This window comes from Amblyomma mixtum, chromosome 9 (assembly GCF_055824585.1).
Source record: "Amblyomma mixtum isolate Tamu chromosome 9, ASM5582458v1, whole genome shotgun sequence".
NCBI classification, from domain to species: Eukaryota; Metazoa; Arthropoda; class Arachnida; order Ixodida; family Ixodidae; genus Amblyomma; species Amblyomma mixtum.
The window spans coordinates 31,987,230-32,006,593 of NC_143020.1; the positions used below are offsets into that span (position 1 = coordinate 31,987,230).

General features: G+C 46.0%; 1 protein-coding gene and 1 long non-coding RNA gene across 3 annotated transcripts in view; one reads left to right on the forward strand and one right to left on the reverse strand.

The window, feature by feature from the left end:
- LOC149328663 (uncharacterized) overlaps positions 1–19,364 on the reverse strand; it is a 178,906-nt gene that overhangs the window by 110,580 nt on the left and 48,962 nt on the right. Inside the window, exon 3 of one of the 2 annotated variants that reach the window (XR_016285458.1) lies at positions 15,783–15,890. The exons of the other annotated variant lie outside the window; for it this stretch is intronic. This is a non-coding gene — a long non-coding RNA (uncharacterized LOC149328663). Of the gene's footprint in view, positions 1–15,782; positions 15,891–19,364 lie in introns of those variants that run through there. 2 annotated transcript variants of the gene reach the window in all.
- Positions 1–19,364, forward strand: part of LOC149328664 (prestin-like) — a 198,235-nt gene that overhangs the window by 77,162 nt on the left and 101,709 nt on the right. The window lies entirely within an intron of this gene.

Consider the following 19,364-nt stretch of genomic DNA (forward strand, 5'->3'; position numbering starts at 1 on the left):
GAAAGAGTAGGTGCTTTCCTTTCCTAACAAACCCTCTCCGCTCCTCCTATTAGAGCTAATGTGTTGCATGACACCAATATATTTTCCACCACGCTCTCGTCGCCAATCTTTTGTTAAAAGAATGCACTGGTCTACTGAAGGAAGCAGCATCAAAGGAGACCTTCATATTCTAGAACAACGAATATTGGACAGCAGTTGGACGAGTAGGTATGTATCCGTAATGAGATATTACAACATGAGAACGAGGGGACAGCGGATAAGACGAGTTGTTGCTCACAAATAAACGTTGACTGAAACCAAACATGCGATGCCTAGCAAAAGGGTACGGAAGCCAGCAGACACGAGCTTTCTGCAACAGCAACGAAAAACCCGACGATGCATGACGTCTGAACCCGTTCTGTGACATCACTGATCGAAGTATGATAATTCACCGGCATGTAGGGCAACGGAAGGCTGTCTGAAATGCTTCCTTTCCTGCTTCCTCAGTGTTTCGCTCTCACTTTCCTCATTCCTGTTTACATTCGTATTCGAAACCAAAACTGGCTTTAGCTTCATCAAAGTTAAAGTATTCCCGGGAATCATTGTTTCTTTTCACTACTTCCGGTAATATGGAGCTCGGAATGAGTATCACAAGTTCAGTTCGAAAACTACTCCACTGGAACAGAAACTGTGTTTCTCAATTATTCTAGGGCACCAGACGCCCTTGAAGAGGTTAACACTCTCACTTTCATATTGGTGTTTGGTGTACTAGTGTACATCTGGGAACTGGCATCTAAATTAAACTCAAACTCGTCCAGCGATATTTCCGCGATGTAAAATGGGGGCTTCTAGAAGCAAGGGTGTCCTCAGTACGTAGCGGCGTGTCTATCAGCGCCGTGACCTGGAATCGCTGTTTGCCCTTGTTCTTGGCCGAAGGAGGATGGCTGTTCCAGCCGACCGCTCAGGTCGAATTAGGAAGGCCGAAGAGTCAATATGCGCAGGCGCTTGGAAGAAAGCCGCGAAGAGTCTGCGATAAACTCTATACTTCGTGATAGCAGCGTGAGTCGTTGCTTTTCTGTACCCCCTCCCGTTCACATCCGTGCAAGCGAAAGCCAGGTGGTTCCAGGCGGCCGCATCTGACAGCCGCCAGTCCGGCGTATCCTTCGAGGCCGCTCTTTTGGGACCCTCGATTTAAGCCTTGTCCATCGAGAGGAGCTCAAGATAAATTGTTCGCTTTGTCGGGTAAGCGATGCTTGCAGCGAAAGCGTCGATGACGGGTACGCTTGGGATTTAGTCAAAGTGGCCTTGATATTACTCGTGAGCTCTAAGTATGCAAATTCGACAAAGCCATTGGTAAAGCATTTGAATTTTCGAAATGGCCGGGTAACCTGAAAAAGAAATACGAAATGCTCAAAGTTGACAAAAGATTGCGAGGCTCTACCGAGAACTGACGCCAAGGCAAACTGGCAACAAGAATTCGGATTCTGAGCCTGAGTTATGCAACTGGTGTGTAACATAACTGTGATATCGCCTTCTTGTGAGGTCCATGAGGTCCTTTCTATCTTTATTTGTACAGGGCGGTTTTGTGATCTACAAAGATGAAGAAGTTTGGATATCCTCTTGCAGCACCGCATTCACGTTTATGGACGGGACTTTTCAAACTTTCTTTCGAAGTGTCCAAAGCTGGCTGCGCGAAATAGCTGGCGTCCTTGCTGGACAGAGTGCTAGTGCCATTTGGCGCCTTAAAAAAAAGACGGTATTAAAAAACAAGAAATAAAGATTGACGTTGCGAAGTTCGCAGCTGCGCCTATATGAAGGGCTGTCTGGAGCAGCAAAGTTTTTATCCTCTCACGCGATAGACTGTTTTACCAAAAGATACTGTGGTCGAGGTTTCGCTGTGGAAACATCTTCGGATAATAAAAAAATAAATTCATTGTGTATATATAGTTTTGGGGGATAAATAGGGCTGCAATGCCATGATTGTGCAAGTTTGCAGCGTGAGTGAATTCGTAAAGTTTATGAACCCTTTCCGTTAACTTTCTGAAATAGGCAGTTTTATATAGATACGCAGAGAAATTCTCAGATTATTCTCGATAGTAGAAAATAATGCGTGCTTTAAATGGGTATTACGGAGCGATTTCTTCTAAAAACATGGGAAGTGAAGATATCTTCCTGGCCATGCAGTAAAGACTTCAGGAAAAAAAGTCACCACAATGCGATCCCTAAGTCTCTGTCCAGTCGTTGCTTTAAAAGGGCCTCAAGTGCACATCAGCCTGTCCAAGAAGCTGTTTTGTTTTTGTTTCTATTATCTACTCTCTTTGTGGCGGCCTAGTTAGTACATGCGCGCAACTGGTGCACCGAAAAGACGGCATTGTTTCTCGGGCAGACGCTGTTCCACACCCTACGCAGCGCCAGCTTGCGGAAAATTACGGAGTTCTCTGGCAATAAATAAAACCGATCGTTCACGGTCCGCCGACGACGCGCAGTAAAGGATTCAACACGTGGACTGAAAAAAAAAGTACAAACCAAGAATGAAAATGGAAAAGCGAAATATAAATCGCGTGCGCTATACCTCTGAAGGGCGTAGCCATTCACTTTCCCCACATAATTCTTGTTGTTTTTAATAAAAAAAAACTGCTGGAAAGTAGTGGTTAGATGGTGCGCCCTCGCATTAGCGGAGGAGTGCGTTACAACCCTGGGGCGGTTCCTGCCATCATTGCTGCTGCTCCTGCCTATTAAGCCGTTCCGTCACGACGGATCTCTGCGGGCTGCCAGCCGTGACCGGGACTCACTTCACTCAACTCGCTTTCTGTGTGAAGCGAGAGCTTTGAGAAAGCACCGAGTGCTTTCGGGCCCATTGTGTCGAGGAATTTCTATGCCCGTTTATGCCGGTGAGGGACGAGTCATGTTAGGCGCGCGGAAGCGTCTGACGATACGAAGAGGAACTGGTTCGTCGTCTCAGAAGCGAATTGAAAGTGGTGGTTGCGGTGAGATTTCTCTTTAAATTAAGTCTTGTAACTTCGGATGCGATGAAGACAATGCGAAATGCTAGTTGCGAATGGCAGCAGAATTTCTTTCCTAGACCCGCTAATATAAACACTATCTTTAATACAATAGGAGGAGCGAACGGTTGATTAACAAAAATGCAACAAATTATTAACTAAACCCTTTGATTATTCCTTAATTATACTCAAGGGAAATAAATAGCGCACCAGAGAAGACGGGACAAGCGAGGAGACACAGACAAGCGCTTGTCTGTGTCTCCTCGCTTGTCCCGTCTTCTCTGGTGCGCTATTTATTTCCCTTAAGTATGTCATACCAACATGCCCAAGCCTCGTCTCTTATACTCAAGGTTAGGGTTATTTTCATTTCGGGGTTAATTAATTTCGCGGAAAGGTATTCTTTATCCTTGCATGGATTGAGCAGGCAGGCTTGTGCAAGTTAGTCAAACATGTATGGCGACTCCTCACAGCACAAGGTCTACCATCTCAAACACAAGTGACAAATTCTGAAGGTGCACTTTGCTGGAAATGTCCATACAGGAAATCGCATTAACAAGAGTCAAGTTTAAATTTTGTGCCGGAAAGTGAGAGCACAGCCTGGGCCTTTTAAACTGCAGTTTTCTCCTGCAGATGTAGATCTCAGATTCGGTTGTTTTTTAATCTTCAGCCAGGGGTCTTCAGCCAGGTCCAGCCAAAACAATGTCTTTGCATACTGAGACAAACTGAAGCAATATGAAACGGTCCAAAACAAAAATACGCCGACATGATGATCATTTCTATACGTCCTAAGTGGCCAGTTTTTTTTCTGCGAGGCTTATTTACATGGCAATTTTTGTAGAGTTTGAATAAGCTGTGTGTGGGAGCCTTGGAAAGAAAAAGTGAGAATTCGGGACGGTTAGGTTGTTATATGCTGCAATAAAATCAAAAGCCGATCTATGCCTTTAAATCTACATTACGGGTGTTTATCTGATTGAGTGGAATAACAAGTTTTGTGCGCTGGTCCTATCCGAACACACAGTCACCGAAATAGGTTTTTAAGGTATCATGGGGAGCAATGACGAATTCTCTTTGTGACGTTCTAAAATATCAACAGGATAGGGGCCAAGATGGAATTAAAAGAAAGTCATGGAATTGATTAAGAAAGGCTTCACAATGCACAGTCGAGTATAATTTTGAACTGAACAATATTTCACTTTTACTAGCCTCTTACATGAACAATACCTATGTTGTTCATGAAGTCGCAAAATCTAGCTCACAAAAATCAATCAGTGATTGAATCAGGGACTCTGTCGAAGCCAAATAGACGTACCTGAAATTTGCTAAGGGAGCTAGAACCCATTGTTAGTCATAGACGCACATCGCACAGACAGGAAAATAAATATAACTATGCACTGTACATAAATGAGCAAAGCATGGCATTGATTTACTGAAAAAAGGGTCAAGGTGAAAGCCAGGCGATTAGTTGTTAGTGAAAACAACACCATTAGGGGTGTAAAAACGTACTTTCTGCCTGTACATACATACCCCAGTTTTGCGTTGACTCTCTTTTTTTTGTACATATCGGCCTGCTCTGAGTCCTTTTCCGAGCAGCAAGGCTTTGCGAGAGGTTCGCCGGACCCGTTCTTCATGTTCAGTGGTGGCCGCACAAAAGGCACGCTGATTTCTCTCTAAGTTATGCGATGTACCGCTACACCCTATTGTTGCCCTACCGACAACCTCAAACAAAAGAAGGTATTGCGAGTGTGCGCATTATACTCGTGTCGCCAGAAGCGCGCCCCGCTGCACTCGAACCGCGTACCTTCTGGCTGCGCTTTTTGCGCAAAGACGGATGACACCAGAAGCGTTTCGGGGCAGTTCATTTGCAATTCCGAAGGCGTCACGCCCGCGCACTCCTGAATGGAAGACATGCGGGGAACATTCGCTGTTCCTTTTCTTTGCCTGCCACAAGTACTGAAGGAGTGGGGTGAAGGATGACTGTCCAAGAACCAACACGAAAATGACTATTCTGGAGCTGCTTGTGTGCGTTTGCGGACCGTGGCCCGTACAGTGTAATGGGTCTTTGAAAAAGGGTCACGTTTCAGCGGATGGTTCTTTGAATGAAAGCAGATTAATTGAAATTGGGCGCCTCGTTGCCTCCCGATCTCTGTGGTGCACGGCGACCGATTAACTCCTTCACATATGTACCATAAAAGTCAACTAAAAACCCAGCAAGATAAATAAAATATGATTTAAACAATACGAACAGATACTGCTAATATCTCATGTCCATTAATATGTCCAACATTCTCGGAGAAAAAATTCGAAAATTAGAAAATTGTAAGATGCAGTTATGAAAAAATTGAAGGTAATTGTTAATTCTTCTGATATGTAGCAAATTTTTTTTAAATGTTTCCATCGATCGCGTCGAACAGTTACGACTGCCATAGAAAACCTATGGCGACCGCTTTGACGCAAGCAAAAACGTTAATATAAAAAAGAGCAAGACTGCCGTCGAGTGACCTTCGGATATAACGATTAATATCGTCAAATGTAACATTATATGAAAACTGCGTTAATAGCCGGTTTCCCATTAAAAAATGCGTTTGTTAAGAGCTGTTGGGTATGCAGTTCCCCGCAGTAGTTCACGGCACGCTGGAAATGTTGGCCAGATACCAAAATAAAAGCCCAATCTGTTTTAGAAGCTTGAGGATAGGTGCAACAGCATTCGAAAAAACAAAGTGACGGCACTCTCTGCAGCTCAATCCGGACCAATTTTTTCACCAAAGTTAGGTAGTTTACATGCTTGCAGCTTTTCACAACTTCCTGCGGTCACAGAGGCTGCCATCAATGAAGTTGAATATATTTGCCAAATAAGTTACTATAGCTTTAGCGATCAAGAGGCTCTGAGAACTCGACCGCAGCCTGTCTGCCAGGCAGTAGGCAGTGATTTAGAAACAAAGAAGGAAACAAGCGGAGACAGATATCTACTTTCTTCATTAAATGATGGCACATAAAACACTACTCGTCAGTAAATATCAGCAAATAGCGTACGAGCCACCATGGGAAAAAAAAACAAATGAATAAATGCGACAAAATTAATAATTGTACAACGTTCTGCGCAGACAAACCAGAAGCCATAAACTATTGATAACACTCACTTTCTTCACTCTTTTCGAATCTATTTCTTCTAGAAACGTCGGCGCATACTGTAAGCACTGGTTCAGTTTCTTGTATTTATTATTTTCTGGTAAGTACCTGCAATCAATCCAGGCTAACGCAACCGACGGCTGCTCTGTTCACGCTTGAGTCCTTCCCTTCATCTTGAAAACAATTACCCGCCCATCTATCGCTTCTTCTCGTGACACACAAGTACACCGTGGGAGACGATCTATTGTGATACAAATAAGACCTCGTGATAGGCCGCCACGATTTCGCCCAAAGTGCCATACAGTTATCGCATGATCTCCTGCCATCCTTCATGTGCCTGTCAGCCTCGATAGCCGTGCGTGCACTGGTGAAACGGCCTGCATTATTATCCAGGGCTGTTTAGGAAAAAACTGAACAAAAAGCTAAGCCTCTGTGGTCCGTTTAATAATGGTATGACAGCGGCGAGCCCACTCGTGACGTCCTTGGGGCAAGGACAATGCATCCTTGCTTTGAACCCAAGAACAGCGTCAAATGTCGACACGTGCCCACAAAGTGCAAGGACTACGTTGTGTCAGAGAGACCCTGAGATTGCCTTTGATGTGATGGTCAAGAACAATAACGTCTCTCCCCTTTACTTTAGTAGAGCTGGTCATCGCTATCGTTCACTTTGCCCTTTGTGTACTGGCTGGAGGGGTCTTTATGCTGTCATCACGGATGCCGAAGAGCCCACGGAAGCTTATGGCTCGCTTTTGACGAAAATTTCACCGTTCATATAGGGAACGGCAATGGGCGTTTGGGAAGAAAAAAATACATGGAAGCATTTGTTCCTGTGATGCTCGCAGAAATAATCCGTTTCAGGCCTTGTACAGTAAGCAGCCATTGTTTTGGTGCCGCCTGAAGACAATTTCCGGCAAACTTTCTTGCTGGGTAATGGAGGTCTGGAGTTTACTTCTCTTTTTGATGTTTAAAATAGGTTACACATCGAATAAATACCACGCTTAATATTCTCACTTATCGATTTAGCAACAAGAAATATCAGGCAGTGAGCCACATGGAATTTAAGGCCGTCGCTGGAGCAAGCTTTGAATTGCAGAGATGGAATGCATTGTAGTGCTCACTAAACGAATAAGCCGATCTGTGGATTGACAGAAAGTTTATGACAGTCCTTAACCTGAGAGTTGCTAACCTCCACTGGCTGCAAGGAGTGACAAATATGTCAATAAATCAGTCCAGAAACCTCTTAATCTATCGATCGATCAATTAGTCAATGGTCTTGCCTTTTTTTGCTGCCCACGCTAGCATTCGCAACTACTATTGCGTTGTGCGCCTCGGGTCGATTTCGCTGGACAGAAGAGCCAGCATTCATGCCCTAAGTCTAACATCTAGTTTCTCTGTGCATCTTTCCATAGAAAGAGAAAAACAGTTTGTTAACGGTCGCACATTGAGGTCTCATTAAGATCTTAAGATCACACATTAAAGATCGCATCTTGGGAATGGGGCACCAGACCACGCTAGTCATCCAGTTGGTCCGACGTCCTCCAGGCACTCCAGATAAGAGGGGTGGAGGGGAGGAAGAGTGCTCGGAGAGCTGCTGGGCACTGAAAGCTGCCGTGCGCCATCTAAAGATTTGAAACGTGAAATCAAAAGCCGCAGCGAAGGGGCACAGCATAAAAGCATTGCGGCGCAGTATAAATGAGAACAGAACTGCAAGCTTTCCAGGCCTCGATCCAAAATCGGAAGGAGCGAACAGAGACAAAAATAGTTAGCGTCCCAATTCCAGAACGCATTAGACACACGGCGCTCTGGGTCCTTTAACAAATAGTGGTTCCTGGCATCTGCGTAACTTGTGCCCGGTTTATAAGCTGCTTGGCCCTACAGCTCTAAGCTGGCCTAGACGCGGGCTGGAGGTAAGAACATCGAATTTTCCTTACTAGGTTGCACATTAGGTTCCTTATCTTTTGTGTTAGTATAACAAAAGAAGTTCTAGTAAGCTTGCGAGGAAGCACTGACTGCTCTGAACGATTCGTAGCCACTTCACTATAAATATAGCTGGCAAAAAGCCATGAATCAATTGCAGTAATCTGCACAACTACATCTAAGATAAGAAAAAGAATACTAAGTTTGGACCTTATAATAATTTGACATGTGCCGATAAAGACTAGTGCCTGTCTGAGTAATTCCGGAAGGAATGAAAACAGTCTCAAGATCTCTTCACGTTTCGGGCTCGTCATCCTCCACGCTGCTCCCGAGATGGTTGCCGCAGCATGACGCACGTCTCAGCAAAGGTGTAAGAAAAAGAGCAAAACGGAAGAGGAGAAAGAAAACGAAAGGTATAACCGGCTTCGGTGAAGGGTTCGCTCCCTTTCCATCACCACTCGAAATACGCGAATACGCACATCCTCTTCGGGGCCCGCATCGTACTTCCTCGGAACCACCGCCGCCTACAGCGAAGACGACGGCGACCGGGGAAAGAGTTGTCCAAGAAGTCAGTAGGAAGAGAGCTGTATCCCTCACCCTTTCCATGACAGGGGCGAGGGCATGGGAGGCTGTGGTCAGGCGTTGGGAGTCCAGAAACGTAGGAAAGGGAGTCTTTGAAGGAGAGGAGCATGGGGAAAGAAAACAAAGAAAGATGAGAGGACAAACGCCGAAACGGTCCCCGCCGTAGCCCCCGGCCGACAAGCACCGGTCAGTTGATCGACGCTCAGCACCCGGAGCGTACCGCCTAGCGAAGCCACCGCGCCGGGACCCGCAGACAGCGCTGCAGTGAGGAAGAGAGTGGAGAGAGAGGAGGAAGAAGGGGAAGGGGACGCCGAACCACCCCACATTGCACGCGGCGACGCCGGGCCGCCACATCCAAATCGAGGCCGCTTCGCCAGACTAGTCTGGGTCTGGCTTCGCAACGTTTTCTCGTTGGCCGATCGCCGCCGTGTCTCCGAGTCGCGCTCAGCGGTGCTTCCCCTGGATTTAGTTCCTCGACCAAGGCCCGTTGACAACTCTTTCCCTCGCCCTTTGCGGCGCAGTGACGCGATGTCGGTTTCCTGAACCCAACAAGTGCGCGTCTCTGCTGCTGCTGCTTCTTCGTGCGATGTTGTGTGTCTTCACTGAGACCAATTACTGATCGCTGCAGCCGCCGGCTTCTGGTCCCTTGCTCCTTGTCCTCTGGCTGTTGTGAGGACGTTCGGTGGGGACGCCTCCTACTTCGATACTGACGCTTCTGCGCGACATGTGGACGATGAACGACGCTGCTGTTGCTACTATGGAAATCCATGGCCTTTGCGTTACTCCGGGCGGCTATTGCGCTTACCCGCCTTTTCAGGTACGTGCGTAGATCGTTGTACGTCTCCTGGATGCCGTGGAGAATAGCTGATGAATTGCTCAAGTACTCCTGGTGGAGCACGTTTCTTTCTGCAGTTTTTATGGTGTTCGTCGAAGAGTTTTACCTGAAATAATGCGCAAAAAATGTGTGCTTAGTGTGACCTGTGGTCAGACTCCACGGTTGAACCCATGTTTAACAATCTTGGCCGAAGTGTTTCTTTTGTAAATTGTAAGGTACTGATGGAAGTATTGAACGCAATGGCCCACTCTTCCGACGCGTAGTAAAATCTTTATTTTAAAGTTTTTCCATCCCTCGCATCGGGTAAAGACTGCCATAGAAAACCAGTGGGGAACGCTTTTGACAATAGCTTAACCGTTGATTGCAAAAAAATGGAAACTCGACGAACGAGACATCTGCGGATATATTGACTGTTTCAAGGAAATCTTCTAATATATGAAAAAACTGTGTTTATAACCTGTTTCCCGTTGAATAATGCTTATGTCCAAAATTACTGGGTATAAATAAAGCGCTTAAAACGATTGCTCATCGTTTAGACTTTGCGGAGAAAATGAAATAAACGAGAATTAGATTATTTTCACCCATCTTCCCGTTCATTCGTTCATTCATTTGGCGTATTACTATAATTCCGTCCAGCCATTGCCACTAAGGATGGGCAGGGATGCCGACTGCTTTTTTTTCTACCAGTTATAACGTCAGAGGCAGCAGCAATGCGGCTCAAATGAATGACATTAGGCTATATATTGCGCAAAAAAAAATCAATTTGCCGTACCGTGCGCTTCAATAAAAGTGTATTGTGTGAGTATGACTTCGCCTGATAACGAACAACTAGAGAAACGGCTGAAATTCCCTTGTGAAGGGGTTCCATGCTAATTCCCTTCAGAGTTGAGGTCATCTTAAATTTCAGAAAAGCCACCGGGCTAGAATAATGGCCAATCAAAAACTGGGATGATTTTTGACACGTTTGAACAAACTTACAAGAGCTTGTGTTCTACTTAACTGCCATTGGTTGTTTGAGTAGTTTCTATCGTAGGAACTTGCGCGAGATCGGTATTTTTGAAGGCATTTGGTTGTAATTCGTTCACGTCATCAAGAATATCGCAGATAATATTAGTTGAGGCGAAGTAGCGAGGCTTGACAAGGCATCATCAAACACACGTTCACAACAATTTTTAAAATCGAAAGAAGAGAGTACGTCTCGTAAGTATGCCTCTCACATTTGGCCATATTCGTAACAGTATTATTCCGAAGTTTTGCATGCAAAGTACATGAAACAGAGCTCATAGAAAAACTTCAACACGTTGAAGTTTCTAGGCTCACATGGTCTGATTGAGAGAATACTTTGGAATGGTTAAACAATAGAGAACAAACGAAGCAATAAACCAAAGTGCAGTCGCGAACATTCGCTATGAGAACATGTAAAGGGGTTGAGGGATACTACCATTAGCCACGCAAAAATTCCATGAAAAAATGATTACGCTGAACTCGGGGTTTGGAAGCTACCACTTACTTTTGTTGGAGAGATTGGATGATTACTGGTTCCTAATTTTGCGCACAGTTTAACAACGCTAGTATCGCGTGCGTCATTTTTTCTGTGAAAGTGTGTCCATTTGCTCCGTCTTAAATTCTCTCATGGCATGCGGCCTGTTCGTCTTCCCCATTTCACATACACTCGATAACGTACTCACCCTAAATCAAGATTAGTAATGGTGCATCATTGTTCTGGTAATTGAAAAAAAAAGCAATAATTTTGCAGACGAATCAGTGTATTTCTTTGTTCCGCATCACGGTGATTGGGATTGCGCGAACAGTGACCACATTCAAGCGCTCTAGTGGCTAGCTGCCAACTACTGTTCAATTACGTAATGCCAATCGTGCTCTTCCAAGAAACTTTCGCACAGCTCCATTCCTCTCTGATGAAGCCCTTGTGCCATTTGGCTTTTTGGGGGATCGTGTACGAAGCTACCGGAATTAACACTGTTCTACACTCGCACGCCATAACTTCACGACCTAGAACACCTGCTTTCTACACGACCTGTGTGCTTTGTAAACACAAAGCTCGTCTGTTATACCGAAGTCGTGCAGCACGAACACGTAGTGAACGCTGAAACGCGGTAACCATCATTCACGACGTGACAATGTACGGCGCGCGCTGCTACGTTACTTTCTGCGAGACCCACCGAGGGCACGATTACCGTCAGGCCGTAACGCTAACCGCTATTCCTTTGTCCTCGCAGCCGACCTATGCGCGAACGCTCAAGGAGAAAAAAGTGACAGCTCTCTACGGTTAACCATTTGCCTTGCCTCGGTGGGCTTGAGGACTGACGTTTGACGGAACTAGTCGAGGTCACACGCAGCGCGGTTTTCGATGGGAATATGCCATGCCCTGACGTCGCTTGGGGTACAGCGGAAAGTGCTTGGTCCCCCGTACTCTCTGCTTGCGTGCCTGAATCGAATTTGCGCTTTTCTTCTTGTCGAACACTGCAGCCACAATCAACCTGGTAGTCACGCCAACACAGAACCAAAGACATTCTTTTCTCATTGTTACATATGTGCATTCTTTACAATCCGCACGAAAGAAGTCCATTGAGGGCTGCAGCGTTGATTGTAGTTAGGGCCATATTTCTGCTCGCATCATAAATGAAAGGGTGTGGTCTGTTTGGCGTCCTCAAGCTCCAATACCAAAGAAATCGCTGTAAAATCTATTTCTTCGTAGATCTGCACGAACATAATCATGACCATGGCACCGCCGGTGCAGTTGGCGAACTCATTGCGGTTTTGCTATTGCGTTAAAGGCCTCGTTGTCCGGACAAACTGGCGCCGGCGTTGAACGCGTTGTGAGGGAAACATCACGAGTATGGCTCTGGAAGTTGGTGCCTAGAGAGCAACCTAAGAGATAAGTGGGCCATCTAGGTCACGTGACCTTACGGCGTGATCACAACCAACGCACTGGATAGTCAGCGAACTGCCCAACATGAAAGGTGACAGTTAAATTAATCATTGGTTGCTCAGGAAAAGAACCTGGGCCGCACAATGCCCACGTCTTGATCACCTGTCGTTACAGAGCAGTGTGGCACATCGATTAACCGCTGCACCAATGCGCCAGAAAGGGTATGAGGACTCCCATTTATCCATGAATGTAAAGCAGAGAATGACCTTCTGCATGGATGCGAATTAACCCATATTACGCTGTCGCGTCATATCATTAAGGCGGAGCTAATGTGTCCCCCCCCCCCTCCATTTTTTTTCCAGTGCACCTTTCAGATGGCTTTAATGTTTAAATGTTCGGGGGTCATAATTTGGGCAGTAGTCGATGGCAGTGGATATGGGGCTGAGGATACGGTACTACAAATGCTCAGTTCCCTAAGGATCCGCGCCGCCAAGCACTACAGTAAATATTGAATGCTAAAGAACAGAAGCCATGAGAGCCGTTTGAGGACTATCGGTGGGGGAGGGCTTCATAATAATTTCGAACAACTGGAGTTGCTTAGGGCGCACACAAATCAGACTACACAAGTGCTTCTGACGCAGTAGCCGCTATTGAAGCTCCGAGTTCATGCTCTCAAGCACAACTCTATGGCCACTCTGCCAGCGGCATGAGTATAGCAAAACTTAGGCACACGGGGTACACAAGACGGGTCCGGATAACTAGTGGACAGGAAGAACATCTCATACGCTTTAAGAAGCGAATATAGATTAGGTACTGAACGCCCATTCTACAAGCGCGAACCTAGGACCCCCCAACTCGCAACTCTTCGCCTTAAAACAAAGAAGCTACGCACCGGGAAAGTGGTTTCACTCTAGTGACCACCTCCGGATCTGAAACTTGAGCCCAAGTGGCTATTCCAATGCTGACCACGTTACAATACCATCCACAATGCGTGCCCCGTTCAAGCTGCAACGTGAGCGGACACGGAAGCGTTTTTTTTTTTCACAACTCACGATCCACGCGCGGCAACCTACACTTCTTTCTTCCCGTGAGTACGGACAACAACAACGGCGTGGACAGAGGGACAGCTTACAGAATAGCCACCGCCACCGGAGTGGACAGGCTATTTCTCACGGTTCCATTGACACGCCAAGCGTCCCGCTAGGAAACGCGTTTCGAATGGCACTCATGCACAATCGGCATCGCGCTTTGGAGGCGGCGCCCTATCGCTGGAAGAGGAAGAGGGGAAGCGAAGAAGAGGCGAAGGGGGCGAAGGCAAGACAGCGGCGAAGTCGCGCTGGAAGACGGAAAAACGCAAAGCAGCCACGGCGGAGGTTTTGCGCGAGCGACCACGTCATGCACGCAAGCGCCGTTCGATATCGGCACATTTCCCACGCGCTGCGCCTGTTTCCTCCTTTTTGTTTTTAAATACCCTGCGTCGCGGTACCCGCGTGTCGCGAGTGCTGTACGTTGAGCGGACCTTCTTGCCACTATACAGAGAGCCGGTTAGCTAGCGGGTCCGGCAGACTTTGCCTATCGCTGTGCCGAGCGCTAAGAGCAATGTTTCACCAAATGCGCACGCTATAGGCGCGCATGCCCTCCAAGACAACGAGTTCTTGGTGACTTAAGCATCACGAGGTAGAACTAATCCTAAAGCCCAGGCAGGAATACAGAGGCAAGTGCGGTGTCGTGGGCTATAACTGGAGGTGCGATGCCAATCGGAGCGATTAATTCTCCACGTGTCGCTCCCGCTTTGCGATTTTTGTCGCGCCGCTCGCGCCGCGGCTATTAAGAATTAGGCACGACGGCGAGTGCGCTGAACTGGAGGGCGCGATATTCGGCGGGTATGACGTCAGTGAAAGCTCCTATGTACTGAAGGAAGGAAGAAGAGGCACAGTAACCGTAGACTCGTGTGCTACTAATGATGCATCACTACTGCATCATCAGCAGGATAAAGTCCAGTGGAAACGTTAGCTGTTTGCCACTAGTGCTGCACCAATAGCAATAAGAAGTACGCTGGCAGATAGATTCAAGTGCACTTGACTCAGATCTGCGCTTAGAGTTTTTATCTTAATACAGCGTTCTCTAATAACCAGTCTCCACGACATCCCATGTCTGTAGTACATGTTTTAGTGTAGAAACATTAGACGTGAAACCAGCGGAATGCTTCTAACAAGTAAAACGCGAAATGGTAAGAAAATTAGAAATTTTATGGTTACCAGTGCTTCCCATATTGTGAACAGACTTTATTTCTATGAAACTCCCGTTGCTTCGCGCTTTCAGCCTTTCTGCGGCGGATGTTTTTCGTTCGTCAATAGGATGCCATCCGACCACCGCTTGAGAAACATGTCGCCAAGTAGATCTAACACTGCCCGGCCTGGATACCTTATTTGTTTCAAATTGTATTCATAGTCGAATGCAAAAGACATTTCGTCTTACTCAAAGCATCTTCGAAACACGTTGAAATGATGGGAGTATTCGTTCCTCTTTCCCAAGCAAAAGCGTACTGCGATTCACAAGACACTATACATATTGTAAAACCAGAGTCCTGCCATGGGGGACGTCCGCTTGAATAATGAACGATAGCCAAGAAATAGCAATCACTGGCTGCAAGAAAGCAGCACACGCACCACCGTTTTTACGCATAGAACCAACCAAACCAGCACGTGAGATGACAAGGTACATGAGAGGAGAAAATGCCGGTTTATGAGAAACCCTAATGCTGCTTGTTTCGAGAACGACCCGCTTCATTACATTTTGATGTTCGCTGTCATTTTTGTCTAGTCTCAGAAGAAACGAATGGAATCCACTCTGCACTCTTCCATGCTCACTTCTCTGTAGGTTCTCGCCTGCAGAGAGAAATAGTTTCCGGTCTTCCATTTTTCCGCTAACGTTGTTCTGATTCATTTCCTTACTACAAGCTGAAACTTATCTGCCAAACATCCGAAGTCTCCGCAGGTGTTTTTTGTGTTTATCAGGTCACTGCGAAAATACTATTTATCCACTTAATTTCATATTAGAAGGCATAACAGAGAAAGAGAAAGGAAATGGCTGTCAGTCTCTGTGCTAAAAACGTCAAGCCGGATCTGGGTGTTTGGGTGAAAAACCAGAAGAGCTTCCAAAGCCTCAGCTGCTGCGGAGGCTCCCCGTGGAAACGCCTAAAGCCGTTGCAACGCGTGATTTCCCGTCACGTCAAAGTGGGACGCGATTGCCAACACGTGGGGTAATGAGCCATCATTAGCCTCTGCCAAGCACCGGCGGCTGCGGGCTTACGTCAAGTTAGCTTCAAGAGCTCGAAGCCAGGCACCGACAGGAAATTCTCTCTAACGAAAGAATGCGAACTAACAAACTAAAGTAGCGAGCAGGGTGACGCCAGCAGGCGTGAAAAAAAGAAAATTGCATTTACCTGGTTAACGCGGAATGCATCCAACCATAACAAAACTTGTCAGGAAGGTATAGGAAGGGGGTTAGTAAGAATATTTAGGCCGGAAAAACAAACTGTAGCAGGTCTACACCGTTTCTGCAAAAAAAAAAAGAGAACAAAAAAAATCGGTCAGGCTTGCCACGCTTCGTTGAGGCGAAAAAAAGTAATAGTTACTCGCACTTATTATGGCCAGATACTCTGAGGTACGCCGCAGTAAAAAGAAGAAAGGCGAAATTCGTGATCCACGTGACTGACGAATATCAATCTCACCTTATATTGCTGCATGAATTAAAGAATGGCTTAAAAACACCCCAATGAGGTTTGCGACGAAAAGGCCCCAAAAAGGGAAAAGTAAGACAAATGAAAGCACAAGACACACATAGCCAGCAATTCTGCACAAAACGAATTTTGAACGGGAAACCTTTGATGTACACAATTTTTCCACATAATCTAGATTTCCCTATAGCAATCAATGTAACCGCAGATCACCCTATGGTAGCCCTTTATTTTCTTTATTAACGTTTTTCCTATCGTAAAAAGCATTCTCCATTGGTTGTCTATGACAGTCATAACTGTTTGATGCGATCGATAGAAACACTTTAAAAAGTTTTGCTACATAGCAGAAGAACAGACCATTACCTGCAAAGGTTTCTATACTTGTGTCTTACAACTTTCCAGTTTTCAAATTTTTTGTCGGTGAATGTTGGCCATGCACGTCCTCACTCACGAAAGTTTCCGCTTTCGACGCCTTTTCGTAGAAAAATGTTCAACGAAATCGCTCTCTGTGTAATGCCCGCGTAGACCTTTTAGCTTATAGAATAAATAAACTTGTCTTAAGCTCTCATTAATCAGAAGACACTGCTTTCTTTTGTGAACGGCACTTTGTGAACGACCATATTCGAATTTGTTCACATTCAACCCAAGATAAAAAAAATTACACTCATTACAGTACGATGAAAAGGTCAAGAAGACAGACGGAGAGAGACAAACAGCAAGTTTTTATTGTATGACTCATATCCGGGTCGTTATCATGGTGAGTTGAAGCTCGAAAGTGGCAAGGTGTCCTTATCCAACATATGGGTGATTTGGGCAAGGAGTTGTGGCCATAGTGTTGGGCGTTTCGGCGGAAAAGCGGTCCGGCTATCCTAGGGATTGGGTACATCGGAGGGGGCGGGTGTAGGAATTGGCAGTGGAGGCAGTGGGATCTCTGAGTGGTGTGTGTAGAGATCTAATATGTAGGTCTATTGCGAGGGTAGGCGCTACATTCCGGGCAGTGATGGTGGCCCGGCGCTTTTGTATGTGATTGCTGCGCAGGTTATAGTAATTTGCTGTTTTCTAATGTAAGTATATTCGTGGCGACTGAAGTGTGGCCAGTCGCTCAAGCGGCCGGTCGCTGTTAACCAGATGTTTTCCAATTTCTGACCTGGAACTTTTTTTTTTCATCCTTGTTAAGTTACGGTGGAAAGAGGGATGGGCAGATGGTTCTTGGTAACCACAAAATTAATAACAGAGGGAAAAACCTCGGGGTGCTTGCCGACGTTTCGACAAGCGTACTTGTCTTCTTCTGCTGTTTTAGTATGCTATATTAGTCAAGATGCACTTCTCCTGTGCCGTTAACCACCAAGCACGGTAACGCCGCCAGGGCAGTTTATAGCAGCATCGTCAGATGGTCAGTGCACCGGCTTCCAGCTGTGTTCCCTCGTCTTCAGTAGTGGTTCAACTGGTCTTTGACGCTTGAGATGCCCACTCGGAGCTCATCTGTTTCGCGCTGTTCAGGCCGAAATTCAAGAAACGGTTTGCGGGTCTCTCGCTACTAACGAGGCGGGCGTGCTCTGCCAGTATGGAACCTTAAGAAGAACTCTAGTTTGGGCTAGTTGGTTCTTGATTCAACAGGAAAATGGCGCAAAAGACGTGGACAAAAGAGACAGGCGCTGGTCCTGTCGTGTTTGTCTCTTTTGTCCACGTCTTTTGCGCCATTTTCCTGTTGAATGGAACCTTAACAGCGTCTCAATACCTGCCCCTGCGGCACGACATCAGGTAATTTCTCAAAAGGTAAAAATAAAAAAAAGGAACAGAAGCACCACGTTGCCTAAGCCGATGGTTGTTGGCTTTCTTGTTTTTGCTTTTTTTTCTTAGAGGCAGTGTGATGCAGGGCAGGTGAACAGATTTCGTTCGGCAGGGGCTAAACTATTCAGCATCGCGAAACCAGTCTCACCCGCACTCGTCTTGCTTGGCGATTCCTTGAAAGAAAAGCAAACAGTACGTGCAACCCAGTTCTTTCTTTTCTTGTTTAATTCGCAACACGAAGGATAAGGAGGTTTTTAAGAAAGAAGACGAAGGTCGCGCTTTCATGCCGTTGTGGTCAAAGCTAGAGATAAGCAATGAGAGCGGAGCAGTCAAGTCCACTTGTTTTGATCGCGTGATCTCGGCCGCGTCTGCCTGCCACCCGCGGAGTTGCCAGTTGATTGCGTAGACCGGGCTCACCCCCGCAGTGTCGGCGTATCTTTTGTCGAGTTCGACCAACTTTGTGGTTGGTCTCGAGTAATGCTTGTTGCCCAGAACGCCGCGGGTAGTATGTGCTCGAGTAGAACGGCTATATCAGCAACAGCGATGATGTAATGCTTTAGGGAGAGTGTTGCAGTCTAAGTGTGCACTAATCCGGCGTCAATTGGAGGTCTCAAAAACTTTCATTGGAACAATAACTACAGCAGTGCAGCTCCTCTGACCATTTCAAAGAGGGTTATGGGTTTCAAGTTTTCTTATGACTAGGGTTGACCGAAACTGCTCTAGCGTATCGCATGTCCACAATTCATAGACAAAAAAATTGGTTTGGTTTTGGTTTTATGGGGTTTAACGTCCCAAAGCGACTAAGGCTATGAGAGACGCCGTAGTGGAGGGCTCCGGAAATTTCGACCACCTGGGGTTCTTTAACGTGCACTGACATCGCACAGTACACGGGCCTCTAGAATTTCTCCTCCAAAGAAATTCCAGCCGCCGCGGCCGGGATCGAACCCGCGTCCTTTGGGTCAGCAGCCGAGCACCATAGCCACTGAGCCACCGCGGCGGCACAAAAAAAAAAAAAAAAAATTGAAATTGAAATTTCGAAATGTGTAAGGTACTGTTATGAAAATATTGATAGGTTCATTTTTCAGATGTGTAGCAAAACATCTTTCTTTCAAACTTTTTCTGTTGATCGAAGGGAGTAAAGACTGCCATAGAAAACCAATGCGGAACGCTTATGAGGATGTCAAAAACGTTCATAGCAGAACAATGCAAGCCTGTTCAAGGGAGATCTGAGGATAAATTAATTTTTATAGTCAAACGTCGCGGTGTAAAAAAAAGTTCGTTCATAAACTCTTTCCTGCTCAAAAACGCTTTTGTCCAAAATTTTTCGGTATTGTTATGTCATTCTTTTTATTATCCAGTAGGTGCACACCAATCGATCAGCTCGTTGGCTTGAAAATTCCTTGTGTACTGTGATCGGCTACACCTCCCCAAAAATTTCAATTCATCAGCTCATCTTTCGAGCAACCAGACACAGTGTGCTGCAGAATAAATGACAACACCAGG